This window comes from Salminus brasiliensis, chromosome 7 (genome assembly GCF_030463535.1).
Source record: "Salminus brasiliensis chromosome 7, fSalBra1.hap2, whole genome shotgun sequence".
In the NCBI taxonomy this organism is placed as follows: Eukaryota; Metazoa; Chordata; class Actinopteri; order Characiformes; family Bryconidae; genus Salminus; species Salminus brasiliensis.
Window position 1 is genome coordinate 14,182,958 of NC_132884.1, and position 26,556 is coordinate 14,209,513.

Sequence of the window (26,556 nt, forward strand, 5' to 3'; positions counted from 1 at the left end):
TAAACCGAGCACTGAAATATGAACCCCTCGCAAAGCTCCGGATTGCCAGAATACGTATCCGGAATGTCCATCGGATACGGACTAGGGATGTGGCGGGGAGAAAAAAACGGCTCCATGATGTTGCTGCATCAGGCAACCACCGGTCTCAGACACACTCAGCGGAGTGTGGTGCTGCTGCCCCAAGACTCGTCCTTGGGCGCGAGCAGCCAGATTCAGGGCACCCTTCCCCGCTGTTCGGGGGTTTAAGGCCGAGAATTCTGTCATGCTGGCTAGGCTAGACAATGACGGGACTCACAGGGACGGTGTGATGCATGATTTATTAATAAAACAGGGGAAAACACAAGAGTGTAGCAATAACAGAGAAGGAGAAACAAGACAAACGTGACAAAATAACATGGGTTAAACCTGAAGGCCACCTGAGGCTGGTAGGTAGCCAGGGAGCAAAGCGAGGCTGGGCCAACTTAACGGAGGGAGGAAGACAGACGCAGGAACCCAAACCGCGCTCGTCAGGCGCTGATAAACTTACTTGACTATGAGGGAACGGTACGCCGAATCTCACTGGTGACCAACCGGTGAACCAGATAGCGAACTCCCTCTGAACATGAACGGCTCCTCTAGAGCGGATACTACAGAACACTAGACTCTCTTGGAAGTCTCGTGACAGGGGGCCAAGATAACGCTTGGCATCGCAAGAGTAATTCTCGGCCCAGACCTTAGCGTTTGCTCCCCTTTTGTACCCCAGCTCTCAGGTGACCCGAATCAAAACATGAACGTGAATGAACAACACCTGAACAAACATGGCGCCGTACATAAACGGACGTCAACATAAAAGTCCTTGAACATGGAGCCTGTGGTCCGTGGCTCAGGACTGCCCTCGGGGTTGGCGTGGCGATGCGGACCTGACATTAATATACTCAGTGGTGGACTTCCTAATGTACCACATACAATTCATATTTGATTTGACAACGCTTATTAACTGGAGGTATTAAAAATTATAATTTTGTTCGAGAGCATACTTTGTTTTTAGATCAACAAAGCTGTGGAAATTTTTATTTTCATGTCCTTCATGTACCTGATTCCCTTTTTTATCAGGCTACAAAATTAACTCTATTTACTAATAATTTATGAAGTGTATTACAATATCTGGGTTGTGCCAGATCGGAGTGGATAGATATAGTGATGAGTTGGTACGCTTTCCACCAAGCATGTTTTTGCTTTTACAGGATTTTTACATAAATTATGATGTCTTACGGATATGCTGAAAAATGGTAGATCTTCAATATTTATTTTAGGACAGTCAGATTGTTCAGTTGCAATCTAAAAGGTTGTCTTTTGTTGGATGTATCCAGTGTAATACATGTACGTAATTTCACAAATTAGGGGCATTAAGTCCTACATGCTCAAGCTTGTAATTACTCCCTTGAGAGATCAAATTCTCTATGGGTTTAGGCCTTGTTCAGCAATGATACTACCTCCTGTAGTAGATATTTCTGATCTTCGGAAGCCTCTCCAATCTGTCAAAGAGAGCCTTAGTTTCTGGTGGACCATTACATTCCTCAAGTCCATGCCATTTTTAGGCCTAGAACTGGTTCAGTGTTGTGGATGGTTAAAATCCTCTTGACATTTGCAACAGACTGTGTGCCTAAGAATGCACTTGGCAGATTGAGCTCCTCACTGCTAAAAAGTCCTGTTCCTTTAGTAGACTAGACTTTTATGTCCACTAGCTGTCAGGTCAATCATTGAATTTGGCAAGACCAGAGCTCAGTGGTCCAACTTAAGTAACAAATATAACAATGTCACTAAACTCAGTACAATCAGGCTTCAAAGCAGAACAGTAGAATTGCATTGCTGAGGCTGACAATGCGCTGAGTTGAATTCTGTAAGATCAGAGACACTCAACATACTCACTGGTTCTTTCTTGTTCTAGCTATAGTTTAGTTTATCTGGAAATAGTTAACTTTCTTTTTGAACTAAGGCTGAAACTGGCAAAAAAAAATCATTCATATGTAATACCATTTCAGGATTCGTACAATGTGTACTAAATATAATTGAACCCTCTTGCATATGCAGAGCATATGCATATGCATTGCATATGTAGAGCATGTGAAGTACTGGCACAACCCAGACAAGCAGAAATCAAACTTTCTCAATTTGTCTACAAATTTTCTCAATTTGTCTACACTGCAGACAAGTTGTGTATATTTGGAAAAACACAGCCAACAGTGAATGGGAGCGATAGTGTATAAGGTCTAAAGTAAATTCATAATCATGTTTCAATGGCCCCATGAGTCCTTGGGAAAGCCAGTTAGCCTCAATTTTATATGCCCTTAACATGACAGCTGTGGAAAATAGTTTAGCCATTCTCCTGTGGCGAAATAAAGCATTAAAAAGTGTGAACCATCAGCCTACAACAATCAGCAGATAAGAGAATTTAACATTAGGTTACATAATATATTTATTTTATTTAATAAAAATCAATACAAGTAATAGAAAAACAAGTAATATCAGCCCCATCATATCACTTGCAGTGTTTTGTTAATTAATCACCTCTCTGACCAAAGTGTCAGGTGTTCTGTGTGTCTTTACTGTCTCTTCTTTCATTGTGCATCAGCTCATTTGAATCTCAGGTACGGAAGAGAAAGGGTAGCAGGTGATTGCAAATGTCACAAAGTGGTGGACTTTTGGTCCAGAGACAAAAAAAGAATATAGAGAGATATCAACAGCAAGTTGCAAAGTTCCACTGGTGGCTCTAACTGATTTAATGTCCCTCCAGCAGCTGTGAGTGTGTGATAGAATTAGTCAGAGAATGATTTCATTAAAGGTAAGTGTATATCCTGAGACTTGTGCTGAGAGGGTTTGGGGGAACAGCTGTTAATAAAAGATTCCCCTGCTGATGTTTTGTATCACCTGGGAACACCAGATTGAATCTTGTCCCTGTCTTTACAATGCAGGTCATTATTTCACTGTCCACAATCGCCATCCTCACAATAGCCCAGCTTTCCAATCCTATCACCATTCAATTAACTTCTCCAGCTCTCTTTGTGCCGCTCAGTGCTTCGAAAATTGAATGCCACATAAAAACACTTGTACTTCCAGCCAAGACAGCTAAATTTAATTACTTTTCATTCGTTACTTACTTCTATGGCAAAATAAAGACTTTACTCGATAAGGGAAAAAGTGTGGCCCCTATAATCCCACCATGTGCAGTGTGTGCAGTCCAAGCCCAGAGAAAAGCTGCACAAAGTGGTTACACCAGATGGAATTAGAATTCTCTTTGTTTATGAGTATAGTGCTGAGATTCTGTTTTGTCTTTAAGCATGATTTGGAGACATCTGTGCACACAACCAAAGCAAATAAATGACAGAGAAAATGGGAAACGTGACAACAAAAGAGAATCCTTAGGTGGGGTGTGACATCAAAAGCATGTGCGATCAAACCACTGTGTGTTGAGGCAGAACGTCAAATGGTCAACTCCCATTATGACTCTCTTGCTCTCTTGCTTTCATCAGGAGCCTAAAACAGACCACTCTGGAAGATAAACACATGCACACATAAACACATACACCTATACACACACCCCTTGTCATTAATACATCCCATGTATTTTATGTAGCATACATAACTGTATGTAATATGTTTTATATAAGTATTTGTATTACACTATTTTTTTTAAGTAGGAGACCCCATGATAAAATATCCCCATCCCTCACAATTTTAATAATAATATTTATTAATACTGATCTATGCATTTATATAAAGTTGTACAGCTTGTAAAATTTTGCTAAAATATAATTATGGAGAGGTTACAATTATGGAGAGATAGATGTGTTTTAAAATAAAAAAAAAGGATTTGTTTTTTATAGTTAACAGTAATGTATCCGACTAGTTAGCATTAGTATGGTTGGCTTTAATGATCTTTAGATGAAAAAGTTTTGAGTAGCATCCACACCTAATTAGTTTTGACATGTTTAATAATAAGAGTAAGGTTAATATTAATGAGACTTAGTTTTACTTAGTTTAGCTTTCCTTGTCTTGTATTTGAATGTTATCCTGCGAGTACGTCCGCCTCTGTCTCGTGACAAACCGTGACACTAACGATACCTCTAACCAACAATATTGTGTATTATAACAGCACATAACAGTATTGAAATTATACTTGTAATGTGCAAATGCTGTGAATTTTGACTCTTCAACTTAGACAGTCAGATGGAGGATCCTATTATTAATAGTATATTGAAGATATTATTGTAATAATACTGTTTTCCTCAGACACCTTTGTAAATGAACAGGAAAAATGGAATTTGTATGTGAATTTTATTAATCCAAAAAAAAACCACTGCTTTAAACCACCTGTAAACATGCAGCAGTAATATGTCAGGAACTCGTTACTACGCTCTCGCCTGGGGCAATCCCAGGACTCTGTCTATGGACCCAAATATGAGACAGGATTCCTGAAGTTCCCTCATTAACCACATGCACAAGACCTGGGACTGTGCCTTTATATGCCCTTGCACCACACACACATATCGCTGTGAATTAACTCTAATACAGCCTCTCTATCAGCGTGTTCCATGGTCTGCTTAAGGGAAAAGCACTCTAGTCTCTGTGCTTCCTGTCCAGCCCTGTTTGCGGAAACCTTGACCTTTTGTTTTGCCTTGTACCCCTGGTCTGTTTTGTATTCCCTGCCTGTGTTTTTCTCCCTGTTTAGTTGAAGCTCTACCTTGTTTTTTTGTTCATTGCCCAGTCTGTAGCTCTGCTTTGTGTTTTGTTTTCTACTCTTCCATGGCTTAGTTGACATTGTTGTTTTCCTTACCCTGAACGTTTAGTGCTTTTCCCCTTTGCACAGCTAAGCTGTGTTTTGCCCAGTTTACTTTGACATGTTATGTTTTGCTTTGTTGTTGTTCTCTCCTGTTTGGTTGTTCCCAGTTACTTTGTACTCTTTGTTATTAAAGCTCTGCATCGTCCATCATCCAGTGTTTCCTTGTTTCACTTTCACGCCTGACCCAGCATGACATAATATTAACATGATTGCACCATCCAAAAGCTTTCAACATAATTTGAGTTTAATAGATTAGCCCATCGGCAAAGATATATTCGCAATCACTGTTTCTATTTAAATGTTGCAGGCATGAAGCTGTGAAAATAGACTGTCGGGGGGGGGGGTGTATGATAGGGCCCTTAGACTCTAAACTTTAAGCGTTATTTTGGGGAAAATTATTTTTTCATATTGGGACCTCCAAGACATGTTGGGTGTTTTAGGTTTTGTCAAGTTTGTACTGAAGCAAAAAGGCTATAGTAGATAATAGGAGCTCCATCATAGCATAGCTGTTTTTTTTCTCTAAACATGGCATAAACTAGGCATACAACTGTTTAGTCTTTTTTTTTTTTTGCTGTTTATTATAATATATAAAGTGATAGTTTTATATACCAATGAAGGTTGATCTTTGTGATAGAGCTCTTTTGAGATCTGCCCATATTTAGTAAAGAGTTACAAACCTTACAAACACAGAAACACTACCAAACTAGACCTTCATCTTTTGTACTTTAGATGCTCTGTGTTTTATAACACTCATTATTTTCTGGTAACAACCTGAGGTGATGGGCAGATAAATAGTCTTTAAAAGCTGTCAATTTTGATTGTTGTGTATTAACAACTTGGAGTATAATATTTCATATAGTCTCAATGTCTTCCTCTATTCTAAACTTCAGCTTGTCTAAGTGTTCTCAGTCTTCTCATTACTAGCATACACATGACAAATCTGTCGAGGAAAATGCATTTTCTGAGCTGCTCATTTCAGTACAAATCTCTAAATTGAATTTCCAAAGCTGGAAGTCTTCCAGAACCTCTATCCTTAATGCCATTACTGATTCATCTCTTGAAAATCTGCAGCTGATTTGTCATTTCAACAGCACTGAGGAAAATGCACTAATTGGCAGTAAAAATTAAAAATAGGTTTGTACCTTGATAGGTCTCAGAATAGGCATTAGGCTCTTATTGTGTAGGCAATATTTCCTGTCAGTTTATAAAAGAATGATGAATGCTTGCCAATTAACTACTATCATACACATGTGGATCTGGGTATAACTGTTGCCCAGAAGTGTCTGGAAATTGGCTAAATAGACAGGAACGTAAGTGATTAATGGTGGCAATGCAGTGTATGTATGTGAGTGCTTCTGTGTATGTGTGAGAGAGAAAGAGAGATGCATCCATAATCGGTGTGTTTAAGGGATAAAGACACATTCATGAGCAGTGTGTGTGTATGTGTGTGTGTGTGTATGTATGTGTGTTATCTTATATTGTCAGGACAACAACCAGAGGAAAACAGGACAAACCTGAAGTACCAGCAAAGTAATTATGTCCTGTGTTGTTGTTGTTGTTGTATATTGGAGGAGCAAAATGTTACATGTTGTTTCTTTAACTTTAAAGTTACAAGTTGCTAATGTTGCTAACACTATTCACCCTATTTTTACTGTATAAACACTACATTTCCAAGTCAGTGTGCACTCAAATTGTATTTATAAATACATGCCCAAACTTTCAACACACTAAAGCTACATTCTGTGACTTTGTTAATATAAACTATAAAAATGAACATCACCATTTTGCAAAATGAGAAGGGAGCAATTTTAGAAAACAGCTGAAATCTCCCTAAAACTCCCCTTCAGGCTGTAGTTAGGATTAAACTATTATACAGGTACAGGTGTTATACATACAGGTATAATATACACTATTATACATACAGGTGTTTGCATGTAGTACTAGTAATTATAATTACTATTAGGGCTACTTTCTAAATTGCAGTAGCCAGCAGATAACATTCAGTAGAGTTCAATGTAAAAATCGTTCACTAGGACCTGTAATGTAAATATAATGGACCTGTAAATGAACAGCATCTCTGAACATTTTTCTAGTAAGGAAGTCTTGTGTACATGGAATCTTGTATTAATTAATTAACTCTGTGTTAAATAAACATTGCCCCCACCTCCATCATGTGTCCTTCCTTTCTTCCATCACTCACCACACGAACAAAAGGTCCAGCTTCACAAGTAGACCACAAGACCATACCAACCCAGACTCCAAGTCAAAACTATCCACCCTCTCTTTCTATCTCAGAGTGTGGCCCATACTATCAAAACATTTGACTTTTATGTTTGTTTCAGAGTCAATAAATGACATTGTAGGAACATAAAGGAAGCTTTTATTTCTGCAAAACAGCAAATAACAAATTTAACTGTTACTCACCAACATGTGTATGAACTGTAGCATGATGTTTTGTCACCTGTAACTTCTAAGGGTTAATATCATGAGATACTAAACCATAATTGATTTTTTTACCTGTCCATTTGCTCTAAAGGTGTCATGGCGTGCTAGGCCAGACCAAGATGGAACAAACATTCGCAGAGATTGAGTCAAAGCAAGCAGATTTATTAATGCAATATGATAAACAAAAGACGAAAACAACAAAGACCTGGGACTGGGAGAAGTTGAGCTGGCGTGAGCGGCTAGTGCTAGGGGGAAACCAAAGAGAAACAAGAATGAAATCCTACTGGCAGAGCCTGGGCTAAACAAGGGTAAACGTAAACTGTGCTTGAACGGCACTATAATGACTAAGGGGGGAGAGCTGGGGGACCAGTTACTGAGCTACAACGGCTAGGCCGACCAAACTCTGGTGGGGACAAATGGTGTCAGTACTTCTTTATTCACATGTTGGTGTGTGTATCAGCTGGTATTAGCCAATCCGTAAGTATTACATTTAAAATAAATGTGTTTAAAAAATGCATTTTATTTGGAAATCAAGAGTCTGGGAAGGCAAAGAATCAAAGTTCTGATGGTTGGATCTATGAGGTGTCAAGAGAGAGTTGAGAAACATCCGAACCAGCAATGCAGATGATAAACCTGCATCTCCATGCCATGTTGATGTAGCATAGGTTACCCCAAGGACTGAAGTGCATAAATGAACATACTTGTCAGATGTTGGACATTTCATATTGTACATCCTTTCTTCTTAACAATTTAAAATACTGGATTCCATAAGCTAAAATCCATACTGATGTATAAAAGTACTTAAAAAAGGCTAGAAATATGTTGTGACTTTATGTATAATGAATATAAAATTTACTAATGTTTTTATTCTAATTATTGAGATGTACTAGTATAATACTTTAATAATATAATATCTCTTCAATATCATGTATGCATGTGCTGTTATGTGTATGTGCATGAAAATGATTATAAATATCTATTTCCTATTCATTATTACATTAGACATGAACACATGAACAAGTCAGTGACTAACATTACTAGCACTCTATTTTCTGTAACAAAAAAAAAAACTTCAATTACATTGAATATTAGCATTAAATATTGTCCAGATCAGTCTCTGAACATCTCTGACTGTGGTTTAAGTAGTGCTTGAAGTGAGTCGTTATTTACGAGTACACTGTACCAGCAGTTATACATTTTACTGTTTGGCTTTTTCTTGCGTATCACCACTTCTCATAAGCTGCAGTTCTCAGATTCTGGTAGGGTTTTGTAATTCAGCACTGCAGCTGGTACTGCACACCAGCCCACTACTTAAACCATAGTCAGAGGTTTTCAGAGACTGTTTTGGACAATATTTAATGCTAATGTGCAAATGCAAATAGATTATATACATCGGAATTCAGTTACCAAAGCAAAAATAACAAGGCTAGCAATAATAAACGGGTGAAAGAAATTAAATATAACTTTTGCCTTTAAACTGACTTGACTGAAAAAGAATAAGATTAATTTGTTCAAAATGTTTTAACATGCCACCAACACAAGGGCCAACAAGATTTAACTTCCACTCACTTTAAAAAATCTAAACTTTATTTTCTTTAAATTCTCTTTTTATTTCTAGCTAATGACAGTTGTTTGACATGTGTAGCCATGTCAATTTATTAATATCAATTTCTTAATATTTAAGGATTAAGGTAGAAGCATACCAATACCTGTTACACTTAATAAGAAAGAACAGTCAGCCCTTCCCCCTCTGAAACATTTATTACTTTTTTAATTTCATGATTACCAGTAAAAATCATTACCAGAAGAGTGCTCATGCTGTGTGGCTTTGAGGTGGACTGATTCAGGCCCTAAATTTGAAGACAAATCTCTGTAATGGGTTGTTGGATCTGGAGCATAGATGGCAGTTTATTCTGGTACTTTAAAGAGCCATTTTTCTTTAAATGCACTTAATGCATTTATGTTGCATTGTGTGTCATTAACACCAGTCAGCATTCCTTTTTACATTAGTATTTTCCAACCTCTCATTTTTCCTTTTTTTCCATTTTTCCTCTCCAATTTCCTTTGAATGCCTTTAGGACAGACATTTGTAGGTAATCTTTAATTTGACTGGCTGTTAATCCATTTGCTTAGTTTTTGTGTTTGGAGCTTAGTTTTCATATGAAGATTATATGTATTTGGGAATAACAATGTTTAAATGTACTTACATAATATTATTTTTTTAACTTATCAGATTTTAGCATACACTAATAAAACAAATGCAATTCATTTTTTTTTTCATGATATGGACTTTAGTTTTTGCCAAAACACTTTCTTTCCTGGGGCTTGGTTATTCTGTCTTGGGCCTTCTTTGAGACTTCTTTGTAACTTGCTGAACTGTAATTTGGTCTCACCTTTGTGGTCTTTTGCCTTTGCCTACAAGGTCTAAGAGGACATCGCTAGAGTGAGTTGATTAAATGACTTCAAACTGTGGATGACTTCAAACTGTTCTCAGAGCACTCATGATGGCAAGCAGCCAGGAAATGAAAGCCAAGCCCAGCTGGTGTTGAGCAGGAAAATGCAGTGTTAGATTTAGCTGGCTGCGCTTTAGTCACAATAATGGAAGAATTGCACTTTCGTCAGGCTCCTCTGCTGTCGTTTCAGACCTAGCTTAGCTTCTCTGTATACTGAAGGACTCATTCAATGTCTGGCATTCTGTCAGAAGAGGCACCATTTGATGTAAGGATCTGACAAACTTAACAGAAAAAAATCTGTGTTGTTGGTAGATGCTTTGCCAGTTGGCATTGATGAGTGATTTTTCTATTCAGCAAGGTTCAAGGGATTTCCTTGAACCACTGACTGGGTATGAATTGTCTTTCTCCAGAAATACTCTTATATCTTTATTGCACTTCAAGCATCTGCCCCTAATATTATACTTCATCTTAAGATCATCTTAAGAATAATGAATCATATTATTCAGTACAATTATACTAAAAGACAGTTTCAGTATAGTTTTAAAGTGTTTAAAATGTAAATTTTAAACATTTTAAATTACTGTGTACTATGTATCACATATACTATGTCCAGCAGATGCAAAAAAGCAAGTGTGTTTTAATTTCTCAAAAAGCCAAGCAGATTGCATTTTCAATCAACCAGGGCCTGGGTGTAGCAGCCTACAATTCAAACATAGGCTAGTTGTGACAGCTGCTTGCTTGCAGTTTGAACATCATTAAATAAACAGGGTTGCAGCAAACAAACATTTTGATTTAGAGCTTAATAGCTACTAAATATTTATGCCCCCCCCCCAAGTATTGATAATAATAATAATTATAATAATAATGATAATAATAATAATAATGCTGTGTTGTTTACTGAGGCTCAGCTGCTGTCACATAGTTTGGCTAGAAACTACTGGTTATTTAGTCTTTGGTATATAAGTATTTGGACACTGACACATGTTGCCATCAGTTTCATGGCCAGGTATGGCATGCTCTATCATTATTTACTGATAAAGTAAGGTGGACTGATAAAGACAAATGGTGGGAAGTAAATTCAATGTGTTGAATTTGCATGTTGTGATTGTTCATGGGAATTCTTTATATGTGATAAAAGAGGTTTTGATACAAGTAGATCATCATTAGACTGAAAATACCTATCAGGTATATAGCCTATACTTTGAGTGTGGCCCAATCAAAAATTTGGTACATTCTTAAAATAATGCAATGTGGTGGTGAGTATAGCAACACCAAAAGGCCTGGAAAGCCATGGAAAACAACTAGAGCAGATGACCCCATCTCAACATCTAGTCAAGAATGCTCTTGAGGAGGTAGGCATATCATTTTTTAAGGCAAGTCTACAATCAAGAGACACTTTCATGGTGTAATTCAAGGTACAAACCAGTGGTAACAGTCCAGAACAAAAATGACAGATTTGACTGCTAGAAAATGGTTCATGGTCTGAATCATTCCACATCAGTGGTCAGAAATGGTGGAGGCCCTGTTCTTTCAAGGGTAGGTATGGCTGCCAGTGGAACTGGGTCACTGGTGTTTATAGATGATGTGAATGTTGACAGAAGTAGCAGAATGAATTTGAATGTGTATAGAGCTATATTATTTGCTTAGATTCAGTCTAATGTTGCAAAACTAATAGGATGGTGCTTCACATTACAAATGGATAATGATCCATAACATACCACGACCAGTCACCTGACCTCAACCTAATTGAGCAAGGCAAAATTGAAAGGCAGAAAGACTTAGAAACAGCAACTGAAGGCAGCTGCAGTAAAAAACATGGCAAAACATGTCCATAAATTTGTTCATGTTGTCCATGGGTTCCAGATTCAGGCAGGCATTGACTGCAAAAGATTTTCTTTCAAATATTAAAAATATCTGTAATAAAAATAGCAATATAGCTTAAATAATTTCACATTAAAATATTAATATCAGTTATTGAAAATTATTGATCATTTACAAGACATACCTATTTTAATTGCATGCATAAAAAATCACTTTATAATAATCACTTTATTTATTTATTATTATTTTACCACCTTATTTTGAATAGAACAATCTTATTTATTAAGGCATACAAATATTTATTTTTTAAAGACTTGAGTGCAAGGCCTTGCAAATTAGTTGTAAGTATTTGTCTTAACTGTGCTTTTTCCATTTTTTTGTGAAAATAGTCACATTATTATTGTTACTAATGCAACCCATCCAACTGAGGATGAGTATGAAATTACTAAAAGACTCTTTGACCCTGCTGAGTGGTTGCATATCCTTAGCAAGCTACTGCATAGGTAATGTCTTTGTATCACTTGGACGTATTGTTGCTGATTACTCTTCATTGTGGACTGCCTGTGAGTTGTTTATAGATATGTGACAGATTGTAAGTTGTGACTGGTGACTTGTTGTGCACTCCACTTAAATAATAAAATAGGTTAAAATATGTTTTACAATAGGTATTACCACTCTTGGTTGGGACAGTTTTCCTGGATAGTTTACACACAATGGTGTTTGGATTTTAGTTAGATCAGCACTCATTTTCTCACACCACATTTCTGTTGCTGTCATCACTTTGTTGGTGCAACGAAACATTATGACTTCGGTGTGTTCATAAAACCAAAGTTGGTTTGAACTATTTGTGGTTTTCTTGGTGGTTTGCATTTAATGAATTTAGGTAAAACTATTGAACATTCTATCATTCTAAAATGTCATTAAAACGGCACAAATGAAAGTACTAATTTAAGTAAGCTCCAGTCCAGGTCATATATAAAAAAAAAAAACTTCAATTATTACAGTAACTATCTATTCTTATCTCTGCATGTATTATTTTAACTGTTCACACTGCTTTGCATTTGTGAGCCCTGAGTTTTTTTCTCATTATACTCTTAGTCCCCAGAGCCCCTTTCTCTCTGCCTGTAAATACTCAGCACCTCCAGCCCTGCAGGGAAATGAAGAAGTATTTATGTTTTCAGAAAGCACTGTGAAGGAGACCTCCATCCACATTCTTTTTATTTTTGTCTTTCAACTACAGAGCTTTGTCAGGTCTTTTTCAGAGCGAATGCATGAAAATTCATGAGTTTACATTACTGTGGATGAATTATGGATGTCTCCTAATTATTTTTTACAAAATCTAATTAATTCATCACCCCAGCAGTGAGAGATTCCCTATATGGGGCACAATTTCTAATGCAGTCCGTTTATTGAGAAAAGATTAGCTGACAGTGCCAATCTGCCTTCGGCCCACACATTTTGATCTGTAGGCCCAGAAAGAGCAGTAGACCCAAACCACAAAAGCCTGATTTATTTAACATATGCAGTATATTTTTGCTACTTTGAATTTATTTGATTAAATTGTAAGTAGTTGCACTCAAACAAAATGTTACATCGACACATTCAATTATTTTTTATTTTAAAAGAAAATATGCAATCTAATAAGTTTAAATTCTAGTGAAGTTACAGTAAAGAAATTACAGTTCTCATTCTGTTGTATGAAAGTCTTCTGGGTTTTTAGGAAATGAGCTTTACTCAATATTTGCTTGTTTGTTATTAATCAATGTGTTATTGATTTACTTAAAAAATGTATAAAAGGTGGAAAAATAGGGTAGTCATCTGTTTTAAGTTAACAGAGGTTTTCTTATAACAAAATTATATTGATTATGATTCCATTTATAAAAACAATAAAAGGGAAAACCGGGGGAGGGGGGTACTTTTTATAGGCACTATATGTCTATTGTGTTACAATTGGTTGGACAGATTTTATTGTTATTGTATGATTTGATTGATCAGTTTCATGCTCTTTTGGGAAGGACATTTCTTCTTTGACTGACTGCCATCTATTTGATTATAATGTTAGTCATCACCTCAAAGGCCATTTACACTTGCAAATGTACCATCATTATATCTCAGCAATTAAACACATTGTCAGAGAAAACACTGGCGGTAAAAAGCTCCATGAAATAATGCATTGTGAATTTTTGCTTCTTCTTTGCTCACTGAGCTGGCTAACCTATTACAAAAGAAATGTCTGTAGTTAAATGTACAAAAGCCCACTCACATTATTCCTTAAAAGGAGACAATTTACTCTGATGCCTGGACTGAAAAGAGTACGTTTTACAACTTATTTTTTCAAATCTATTTTATACACTTCCACCAAAGTGTCAAAGTCTATAAGGTTTAAGAGACTTTATGAGGCTCTCAATAGCTTGACTAGGCCATTGCACTTGGTCAGAGTGACCAAGCATCAGATAAAATGATCAGACACTGCTGAACGGAATGATCTTGTGCAGAAAAACTGTGGCTGATGTCAGAAGGTGGCCATAAATTGGCTGGAGTGGTATATATATATATATATATATATATATATATATATATATATATATATATATATATATATATATATATATATATATTATATATATATATATATCAGTAGAACTGTTGTATAAAAGCCACACAACATTCAAAATGAATGCAACTTGTGCTTCAATGTACTGTCTCCACTCCCTAACGTTGCTGTCAAGTAGGTCATACTTTGAGTACTTAAAAGCCATGCTGCTCATGAACCTGTATACACACATGCACACACACAAACCTGATCCGATCCACACACAGCTGCAGAGTGAAAATTGGCTTGAGGCAATCGATCAAATCCAGAGGGAACTGCTGAGGTACTGTATACAATTTTCAGGATATTTTTTACAATTTTAACTGTTATCCACTAAAGTGAAAACACCAATGTCTTAGTCTGTATTTAAATCCACCCTGGGTTTTTATTTACCATACTGGAGCTGCCCCACATGTTCTGTATGTTTTCAATTCTGTTCCTCCAGCCTCCAGTTTACAGTCTTCACACTTTGTCCTTATCTGATCTTTGTAACTCCTTGGTAAATCCTTGTACTTGTCTTATTTCTCACATCCTCTAAAAGTGTAAAAACTCATTTTAAATAGTTACACAGTTCTAACCTCACCTTATTGGAAAGGCTTTCTGTGAGTGCCAGTGTCTCCCAATAACAGCTCTCAGATTTTCTTAAATATCTGTGCACTTTATTTGGCTGTAAGCTAGCAATGACCAGAATCTGTTTAAAATTGTAATTAATGAATACCTTCGGTCTCATGCCTATGACCACAACAAACCAATTCAAATGTCTCATGACATATTGTATTATTGGGGAAATTGACTTAGCCTCTTAAACATTCTATGACTCACTGGTGGGCTGAAAGTGTTATTACAAACTTCTATTACCAAGGAATAGCCCCACCAGTTTGTACAGAAGTTCCATACACCTTAATGTGTAATAAACCTTGGAGTATTAAGGGGGTTAATTCAAAACTCATTTCTCCCACAGAATTCCAAGTAAAAATCTTCACTGTTCCCTTTAATTATTACATTGCTTTAAATAAGAAGTGCAGAATGTTTATAATGTTTTTTGGATTGGGCCACAGCCACCTGGGAGGAGCTTAGAGTGAAGCCCTTCTCAGAGTACCTGAAGCACTTCAAGGCGGTGTTTCAGCATCCCTGAGGGGGGCTCACGCCGGGCGACCTGCTGCTGTGGCTGGAGCAGGGCGGCAGGTCGGAAGCCCACTAGTGGGCAGAGTCACGCTGCACTGGTCGCTGTGTTCCGCAATGGGCTGGCCCCCCATTTGCAGCAGGAGTTGGCGTGCCGAGGTGAGTTGCTTGAGCTAGATGAGCTCATAGCACTTGGCCCCAGGGTGCGGGGCCAGGAGCTGATGGAGAAGGGCTGTTGTCAGAATAAAATTTAATACCATTTTCAGGACAATAAAATGTAAATAAGTATTTACCAAAATCCTCAAAGCATGTTTTATTGAATGGCTGCATATAAATGTTCTAAAACTGAACTGTTTTGGATTTTGTAAGGGTAAATTTAGTTTTTATGTGAAGAGGCCTTGTTATTTTATTGTAATACATCTAACCCTGCCATGTAGAGACTGTTTGTAGTTTAGCCTGGTTAGATCTCATTGTTAGTTATTTGCATGCTTCCCATTAATGCTGTATTACATCGATTGTTTTATACACTTCTGTCACCAAGGAATAGCCACACCAGTTTGCACAGAAGCGTCTGTACTTGTAGAGCAATGCACCTTAGACTTAAAGTAAAATGTAGCACATTGTTCCTTTTCCTTTGTAATGCAATTTTATTAAGTTTAAATGTAATTAAACTACTCTTATTTAATAGTAGAACATATGAAAACTGCTGCAATAACCTGACATAATTATGCATTTACATAAACCCATTTATCCAGTAAAAATAGAAAACCAAGAGTGGTAATGCTGGCACACTGACAATGAGAGCACAACCTTCGTTGGGCTCTATCCACACTTTAGTGGAAATGAACACTCAGCTACTGCACTAATGCTGTGCAAAAATCACAGTTTTAATGACCCCTGTCTTTAAAATGTTGTGCCGCCAGATTGCTAATATCAGCCTGCTGTATCTCTGTGGAAGTTAATACAACAAACCACTGTATACTGTAACTAAAAAAAAAACTAAAGTATGAATAAATAAAGAATGAAATAAATAATGTTAGAGATGCTTCTGTATTAATCTATATCACTGTGCAGTGCTGGTCAGAATTCAGGGAGGCAAAATAGTAAATTTTCTTTATTGTAATGACAGATGCAGTAGTACAGCCTGTGGTCAGTAAATCTGCAGCTGTAAAATAAAATGTAAATAACACAATGTTAACTAACAATGCAGCAAATCTTATAAAGAACAGTAGTGTCACCCACTTGTAGATGTACAGCTCTACAACAAAAAGGAGCTTTTAGCATAAAGTAACATAATCTGAGTACTTCCTGTCATGGAAGAATGTGAGAATGCCTGAGAATGTGCTTTCAAGCACATGATTCTGTTTGTTTCTGATCTGACTGATCTGATCTAGCTCCTTCTGTTCTTCTGTGTTTCCACCTGTGTATCTTCTCTAGCCACACCCCTTGTTAATTCCAGGTGTTCCTTGTCTGTTCATGTATTTAGATGTATCATGTATCTCAGCCTGCTGTTGTCTGGTCTTGCACATTGTGCTTACTACTCTTGGTTATATGTGTTCGTGTCGGTTTGACCTGTCGTGTTTAATTTGGCCTGTCGTTGCCTGTTCTGTCCATTGTCTTAATTTAAGATTTTCAGTATTCTTTTGTATCCTGTCGTACCTTGTTTCATGTGTTAATCATTAAAGTTAACTGCAAGTAAGTCCGCTTCTGCCTGCAAGCTCAGCAACCATGACAACTGTGAAACCAGCTGTGAAAGCAAATATTATACAGGGAGCAAATTAAAGTATGTTGCATTTTTTGCTTCTGATTTAAAAATGGCTTTAATATAATCCTGTTATGTAATCTAGGGCTTCTAGCTATTAATGTCTGTGGCATTACCTCAGATCAAATCTGTAATCTCTCGATGATAAGGCCAACTCTGTTTTGTTACTACTCAACCCTAGCTATGTTAGACTCAAACATAGCTAGTGAAAAACAAACAAACAAAAAAAAACTTACTGACATCAAACATCAAGGATAAGGGTAATATGTGTATTTGTGTATCCTTTAATATTCTTGTTTTTATATTTTAATATTGTGTATCCTTTAATATATAAAAGTGACAAATTACTACAGTGAATATATTTTTTTTAAAAAGCCTAGAAAAAAATGTAGTAGAAGTCCATGAAAAAGTAAATGAACAGTAAGTAAGTTAAACCCTCATAAAATTAAAAATTAGTTGTGCATTTGGTTGTTTTATTACTCCTTTATTAAAATGTGGGTCCTTTCTTTTCCTCACTGTCCTTTTTTTGTCCAGTTTTTTTGTTTGTTGTTTTTTTTTTTTTGCTCTATTTTGTCATGATGTGTTAGGCCAGACACAGAGGGATGAACACTCAGAGAGATGGACCAATGCAAGTATATTTATCGAGTATTGCGTGGGAGCCTCTTAAGTACCACAGCCTCAGGTGCAACACATTAACTAAACAAGAATCAAACACTGAACATGAATCAAAACACATGAACATGAACAAGAACTGAACACTGAACTGAACACACATGATGTAAATGAACATGAACAAAACACTGAACCGATACATTGAATCATACATGAACGGAAACAAAACAAAAGTCCTTCTGTGAGCCTGTGGGTGACAGCTCGGCATCGCCACGGGGGAGGGCGTGATACCGAGGGGCTGACTTTTCATTGTTTATGCTGATGTTATGTCCTTATTTGTGTATTTGGTTTCATTTATCATTGCTCCTTTTTAAATGGGATCCTTGTGTTTATGTACATTTGCATTAAGACATTTTTAGGCAACCGGTTGTGATGGGAAGAATTTCAACAATGGTTTATGTAGAGGCATCGTGCACGTAGACCAATAGTGGCGGTGAGAGGGAGAGACTGAACAGATGTGTTCAAAGCTGTAAAAATCCACACTCAGAAACAAATTCTTACTTGAAATCAATGCAAAAATCTTAATGGTCTTTTTACACAATTTAGAAATCCCATCCAGATGCATTTTTCACATCCCAAAAACAGGGCACGTCCAGGAAAAAAAAGGCTGTATGGTCACCCTATATACTACACACACACAAAGAGAAACATCATGGAATATTTTGGAAAGTTATAAAGTTGCTTGTCCATCTTAGATGTCCAGACCAAAAGCCCACTTCAAATGAAGCCACTTGGGGCCACCACTTCTCCAATTAATGAGTTTGTTTGGGTTTTCATCATGCGGCTCTTCTGATAAAGTCTAAATCCCCTCCGCTTCACTCCCCTTGCTCCATCTCCCCGTGTCTGATTTACTCTCTTATCACTGCGCCACTCAGCCGTTTGGATTTGCCTCTCAAGCCCAGATTTCACGCGCAGGTTACGACTCATCTCCAAATCCGGAGATGCAGAGGCCGATATGGCCGCCATGTTTTACAGGCAAGGAAATGGATCTGAAGGGATAGAAACAGCAGGAGAAGAGTGAAATATCCCTTATGTCAAAAAATCTGAGTAAAAAGCATTGAAAATCTGGAGTTTTCTTTTCCTCTTCCCATACAAAGGTCAGAAGGTACTATATTGCTTCTAGAGCAGAAGCATGGCTGAATGAGATGATTGACTTTTGCATTCAAACAGAAATAAAATTGAGCAGAAAGTGAATTATTATAAGTAATTCACTCAGGTAATTAAGTTAACTCTTGTAAGTAACAATATGTGGTTAATGGATCTACACTGTGCATCCTGGTGTGCCTTTAACATGAGTAAATCAGCACCATAACAATAAATTTTTTCATTCCTATATGAAGATTACAGGCCTGGATTACTGTAAGTGTTTTGATGTGACAGATGATTTCATTACAACATTCCTAAATATGTATAATATTTTTTTAAAGAGCATTTATGTAATAACAGTGTGTTCCATGAACCAGGCTGCTTCACCCCAAGTGTGTGAAGGAGCGGTATCGCAGGTCCTTCCTTCCTGCTGCCGTCAGACTGCACAACCAGCACTGCTCCCAGCGGACCACATACACACACACTTAACTACACACACATGTTCATGTTCAGGGAATACTATGTGCAATATCCCCCCCCCCTCCCATGTGCAATTAAGAGTCTTTTGCTGTAAATAGTATTGTTATTGCTCTTTTAATTCTTATTTATATTGTGTATATAGTGTAAATTATTTATCCAAATTTTTGTAACTGAGTGTCTTGCTATCCCTTTCTGCTGTTACACTGGGAATTTCCCCACTGCGGGACTAATAAAGGACTATCTTATCTTATCTCTTATCTTATCGATGCTCATGTCACGTGTCACAGACTTTTAGTTCTGTATTTATGTTCACGTCACTCACCATGGACTTTTATGTTGACAACCCTCTTATGTACGACGTCATGCTTTCTGTTTGGTTCATGTGTGTTTCATTTACGTTCATTGTATGTTTTGATTTGGTTCACCTGAGAGCTGGGGTATATAGGGAGCGAGTGCGATCTCCCCATCCCCACACTTGCTAAGCCAACCTGGAGGGTTGGCGTTTCGTGCGTGATATCCTTGCTCTAAGTTGTGGTTTTCACAAGGACGTCTGTGAGAGTCCATCAAGTTCAGGTGCATATTGTTCTCTGGTTGCTACGTGGTCGCCTTGAGGATTCGGTGACTAATCCCTAAATTACTGTTCATGTCAAGTAAGTTTAGTTGCGCCTGACGAGCGCGGGGTTTCGTTTGTGTATGTTACTGGCCCTGCCAGTGGGTTTTTGGTCTAGCCATACCCCCCCTTGTTTATTTGCCCCATCACGCGTAGCTCCCTGGCTATCCTCCATCCTCAGGTGGCTTTCATGTTTTTGCCCATGTTCGTTTGTCACGTTTGTATTTTGGTTAATCATTATCCCTGGTGTTATTGCTGCATTCTTGCATTCACCCCTGTTTGGTTTATTAAAATCTTGCATCGCATCGTCCCTGCGAGTGTTCATCCGTCATTGATCTAGCCAGTCATGACATTGTGGTAGCAAGTCATAATTTTAACTAAAATAAGTACTTTGAATGAAACATTTTAAAACAAATAAGTTCAATGAACAAAAGCTATATTTTACAACAATTCAGACAGATACATACACATGCTTGAATGCAGCACAAGGGACACTTTGTATATGCTATTTTACCTATCAAAATTAATTAAAGTTAATTAAGAGTTTTGATTGGTGTCCTGTAAAATATTCAATATTGCTTTACTTGGATGGTCCATTGTAGATGCCTCGTAGATGCTCACCTGACATTCAACTACACATGTCTGTTAAATGTAGTTGAATGAAAGTTAAAAGTTGAATGTAAATGATTTTCTATTAAATGTAACCCTACACCTAATCCTAACCTTAAACTTACCTTTTTAGGTTTAGGGTTAGGGTCAGGTTTAGGTGTAGGTGTAGGACTACATTTTATAGACAGTAATTGACATTAATTCACTGACAACGCAGTCAACACTGCTATTTACACAGCACTCACACACCTGGAGGGCAAACACACATATGTGAGAAGCAGAAAAGCTCCTCACCCTCAGACCGACACCCTCTGCAACTGGGTGCTGAAATTCCTGACGGACAGCTACACATATCCCAGTACATAGGAGAGAAAGAGGTGGAGAAGGTGAAAACCTTCAAATTCCTCTGCGCTGCAAAGTAAGAATTTCATTGTACAGTGTAACTGCTTGTTTCTGCTGTGCATATGACAATAAACTTTTGAATCTTGAATATTCAGTTAAATATTATTGAATTGCCAGGTGAGCAAATATTCTAAATGCTATATGTATAGTAAATAGTAAATAGTAAAGTAAATGTAAGTACTGAAACCTTGTGCTTAGGAGCTTCATGTTTACACAGATGGAGATATTTTGAGGACATAATTGCCTTACAATTGGCTGCCATTGTGAATCAACATGAAACCTTTCTTGGATTAATTTAAGTAACACTGGAATCTGCAGGAAAACTAAATTTCAAAAAACTCGGTAAGGACCTCAGAGATGCTAGAGACAGGTACAAAATAGGAAAAGGTGTGTAAGCCTGCACATACCCAAAAAAAAAAAACTAGTAAAAGCAAGTAGAAACAAGTATTCAGCTTTAAAGAATTCAGCACACGCAAACAGAGATGTGGTGCAACCTCGGAGTGCCAAAGCGAGGGACTTTTTTTGCATAGTTTTACTCTGCACACGACAACCTGAGGTTCAGTAATCTGACTACACGAGGAGAAAAAAGCAGCTTTCAATAAGTCATTCTGTTTAGGTTTTCCATAGAGAGTTATTCTGCACTGCTGCACACAGCAAATGTGCCTTAGATTCTGTAATGTGCTCTGTCTTTGCAGAGGGACAGAGCCACGGGCAGCCTCTTTCTGTGTGTGTGTGTGTGTGTGTGTACCATTCCTAAGGCAGTGTGCAACATGTCTGTGTTTATTTATTTAACACAGCAGTAATCATGGGCAGACATTGAGTCATCCTCCTCTTCTCTCTCACTTCACCTTGCTGCTCAAACAAAGTTTCAACAGCTGGTTCTTCCCTTACATTTGGGAGTTGCTTGAATCCATGACTTGTTAAAGGAATAATTTGGTTAGAAATTTTCACAGCCCCCTTCCCTAAATATAATATGGATTTTCAGTCAAAATGTACATTAAGCAGCAAAGATTCATTTTTTATCATCAGAAAAAAAGTTAACTTCAACCAGTAAAGCTTGTATAATTTCAGTGTTTAGTGTGCTCACCCTTGATCTTACAAGTAGATGCATTACCTGCTTTTTACCATCCAAGTAATTCCAAACGCATTCAGTGATGTGGAAGTCTGGACTCTAGGGTGGTCAGTCCACTGGTCTGAGAGCACCAGCAGCTTTTTTTGTTTGATTTGCAAATGTTCTTCTCTATTTCCTTTTTGCATGGAAGGGATGATTCTTGACAGTTGCATTTCCTTTCAGACCCAGACTGAATAGTTTTTCTTTTAATTCTCAGAAGCGTATGATTACACTCTCTTTGATTTTTAGTCGTGCTTATCTTGCAGAACATGTAATGACTGGCTACTTGATGTGCCTTGGTATCTTTTAGTGTGCTTTACTAGACTACTGTGAGAATAGACTCCACTGGTGTCTATTAAGCAAAAAATGATTTATGGGTTTAAAATACTGTGGGACATGTATACTATGTATATATGCTAATTAGATGGCTGCACAAGTAGAAAACAAGTCTTTACATTTATTCTATTTTTCTTATCTACTTTGCCAGCTGTTGTGATTAGATGTAGTGTTTTAATACCATTTTCTAGATTTACAGTCTAGTATAAAAATCACACAATTAAATCAAACATAAGGAATATTTTTTTTCCTGTCATCAAACAAGATATTATATGGTTGTCACAGGAGATACAATAACTGTGTTCCAAGGCCTAGGCTGCAGCCGAGGTGGCCTGCATTTCTCCACACTATGTCATAGAAGTCATAGAATTTCCCTTCATATACAGTCAAGTAATGCAGCATACATACAATTTTTGAAGGTACAACTGATGTATCCTTCGTAGCTCTTGGTTACCCATAGTTCTCTGTGCACATACAATGTTAGGAAAATAGAAAAAAGAAAAAAAACACAAAAATCAAAGCCTCCAGAGCAGTTTTTATAAGTATAATATAAAGCCTGGGCGAGGTGAGGTACTGATGTTGGTTGTTAGTTTTGTATCAAAAACGCCACTCCAACTCTTCCCAAAGATATTAGATGGTGCACCATCATTCCAGAAAATGCAATTCCTTTGTTGATGTGGAGACCCACTCAAAGTGGACTGGACTCTGGTCATCTGTTCAGGAAGCCTTTAATTGGCCTTAGGGCACACACGTGTACCACACGTTATTGTATGTCTTTGTGGATTTTTTGTGCTGAAGTCAGTATGAACACTTGGTGTGTGCATAAAGTAAAACAGCAACAGCTTTACAGATTTAGTGTCATGATCCACTGGGAGTGACTTAAAGAGGGTGAACACTCACAGGGGATGGACCAAAGCGAGAGCGTTTAAGAATAAACAGGGCAGAACAGGAAACAAAAGCAGCAAGCGTTAACCAGGGATAACTTGAAATGAAACCATGACAGTGGCAACAGAACTGGAAAAATCAAAGAGCACACCTGGGGCAGACTCGGAACGAGGGCTAGGCTAGCGAGCCATGGAGAGGTCTGAGCTAGAGAAAGAGCTAACCAAAACCAACAGGCCATGCCTGGGAGAAAACAGGTTCATAAACACAAAACCGCGCTAGTCAGGCACTTCAGAACTTACGAGACTCCAGAGCTGGGGGAACTGCTACCGAACCTGAATGACCGAGCAGTACGAGGGCTTACTCTCCTGAGCACCAGGGATCCTTAGAGACTGTCTTTATACCAAAGGCCGAGACGTAGCTTCCTACCTGAAGCTACGGGAGCAAGGCTAAGTCCCCTTCCAAAACCTGTCGATGAGTAGACTGCAGAGAGTTGAAAGTCTAAGCCGGGCAGTAGCTAACCAGGTTACCTTAAGCTAAGGAGGTTAGCCTCTAAGCTATGAGGCTATCGGCATACCCAACGGACCCACGCTGAACCACGGTGCCTCCGATACCACATGGGACACCGTCAGAGTAAACACAAAGGTCTACAGAACCTAAGGTCATTATGGAACTAGCACTGATACCCAATATACATGAACATATATGCCTATCCTCTACCCAATACATAAAGTTATTAAAGGTACAAATTAAAACTACTGTAGCATTTTCAAGAAATATTTTAGCTCTCACGCTATACACTATTGGACAATTTATGACCACAGATCATTTTGGGGTAATAGGCCATTTTTAACATAGTCCTAAGTGCATTACGTGTAATACTAACAATCTAATGTGCACCTTGAGGTCAGCATGAGGGTGATGAGGATTACGGAGTGTTCACTAAATGTGAGGAGAGATGCTTTTGTGATTGTTAGACCAACATTCTGGTCTTTGATATGAATGATGTTGGTTGGTGGAAGGAGAGCAGCTGGCACCATTCTCCTACTTCTACACACACAGCACATATTGTAAATGATGGACAAGAAGCATCCAGTGAAACTATAAAAGAACTTGTTGTACTACATGTCCAGATAATACCCATGTAAATGTTTCTCCTGAAATCAAAGGAACTGTTCTGTACAGTGCAGTGACAGCTACTTTTCTGGAAAGACTTTACACAAGATGTAGCTGTGAGGATGTAAGTGCATTTAGCCACTGAAGCATTAGTTAGGAATCAGGTAATGATGTTGAAAACTGAAATTCCTGTTGCATTGCGTTCTGCAAGCATGAGTGGATATTATTTAAATTGTGATCAGGTGAAAAACATTGCTAAATAGGAACATGACGGACAGGGTGACTTACTCTGAAACTAGCCAAACCAACATCAAACAAAACAAAACACCAGACACATGAATGTGAAAAAGTGAGCAAATGATACTACAAACCAGGAGAACCACAAACAGGCACCAGTGAAATCATGTTCTAAACACATTGTCCTGTGGTCTGTGTGATGAGCTGGACCCCCTGTTGGTGTGGTGAGTGATGGAAGAAAGGAAGGAGATGGGGTGGAGGTGGGTGCTACATTTGTTCGGCAAAAGGTTGGACTGAGAAGCGGGATTATATAAGGGTCTTAAAGGCCAGGAAGAGGAGTTCAGGGGATGAAAATTCAGTTCATAACTCCACTTTGCTTACAGGGTTGATCTGTGTGACAAGCCGGACCCCCAAAAAGTTATAGGAATGCCAGCCATTTGTGGGCAAGTGGAGTAACAGATTTGTATGGATTTGTATGAATTTAGTGCGCTTGATGGTAGGTGTTGTTGTGAACTGCAAGTGTGATGTTATGCTCAGGTGTACAGATAAACATGAAAGGCTCTCATGAGGACTTTTATGTTGACATTCTAGTCATGCTTCACAGACTCTTACGTTGCCGCTCACATTCATATGACGCTTCACAGACTCTTATGTTCACATTTATGTTCATGTCCTCCCTCACGTTTAAGTTAGTGTCAGGTGTGTGTTCATTTATGTTCATTGTTTGATTAATACATTTCACCTGAGGCTGGGATATTTAAGGGGCTAGCACTAGCTGGCCATTGCCGAGAATTACTCACTCTGTGCCGTATTCATTGAGCGAAACTGACAGAAGTGGTTCGTGCTAGTGAGCTCTTCTCATAGAACCATACTCAGTGTACTGACGCTACACAACTAAGGTAGTTTTGGTATTCATGGTACTGTTTGCATGGGCATAGCCTAACTAACCAAGGGCGTCAAGGTTCAAGTTCACGGTCCTATTACCCACGAGGTCATCAGAGAGAGGCTTCCTCTCTATCCAGGTTCATGCTTGTTGTACCGTTCTAGGGCCAGCCTCGGTACCAAGTCGGATCTGTCTTTTGGGTTCTGCAGCTGATCTCCCAGCTCTCAAATCATGTAAGTTCAAGAGCGCCTGACAAGCACTGTTTTGGTTATCACTAGTTTCCCCAGGCAGGTTTTGGTTAGCGTTTTATTTACTACTCATTCCCAGCATGCTAGAGGAGCCCCCAGTGACTCGCCAGCCTCAGGTGTGCACCTTTGTTTTGCCGAAGTTCCTTTGCTACGACTGTATTTTGGTTTATCATTTGTCCCTGTACGTTTGCTGCTTTTTCTTGTGTTTACCCCGTTTATACTCTCTCGCTTCATACCATCCCCTGCGAGTGTTCACCCTCACAGTCAGACTTAGCCAGTCATGACAGTAATTAAGATGGTTAATAGTAATAATAAATATTGCTACTATCAATGCTAATAATAATAACAAAGGTGGCAGGTAGTGTCTGATTAACTTAAAGTGGACAGTGGACTTAAGGGAAGTGGCCTTGCTTGAACAAGCAGTTATGAAATAAAGTTAGTTACGTAAGTATATGAAGCAGGGGTGTGAACACAAAAGGTAGATGATATGAATATCAGAGGCATGGGCGTGCATAGTCGTTTGAGCTTCTGCGGAGTAGAGAGGAGCTGGCGTATTGAAAATTGAGCTTGAACAAGGCCATGTAAAGTACAATGCCAGTGTGAAACCTGTACCGGGCATTAAGCTGTGGTCAGAGGAGCCATGAAGTAGAAGCAGAAACAGAGAATGCATGTACAGATTGAGAAGAGTACAGGAGTGGCGATAGAATTTCCTGCCGGCGGGCAGGGCACAGTACGAGGCAGGAATCGTAATGTGCAACGAATAGCTGAAATGGTGAATGGACGGCGAAGTCGCAGACAGTAGAGAAGCAACCATTCAACTCCTGCTAATGTCTGCACAAAGTGTGAAGCATGCCGTGGCATGCATGGGA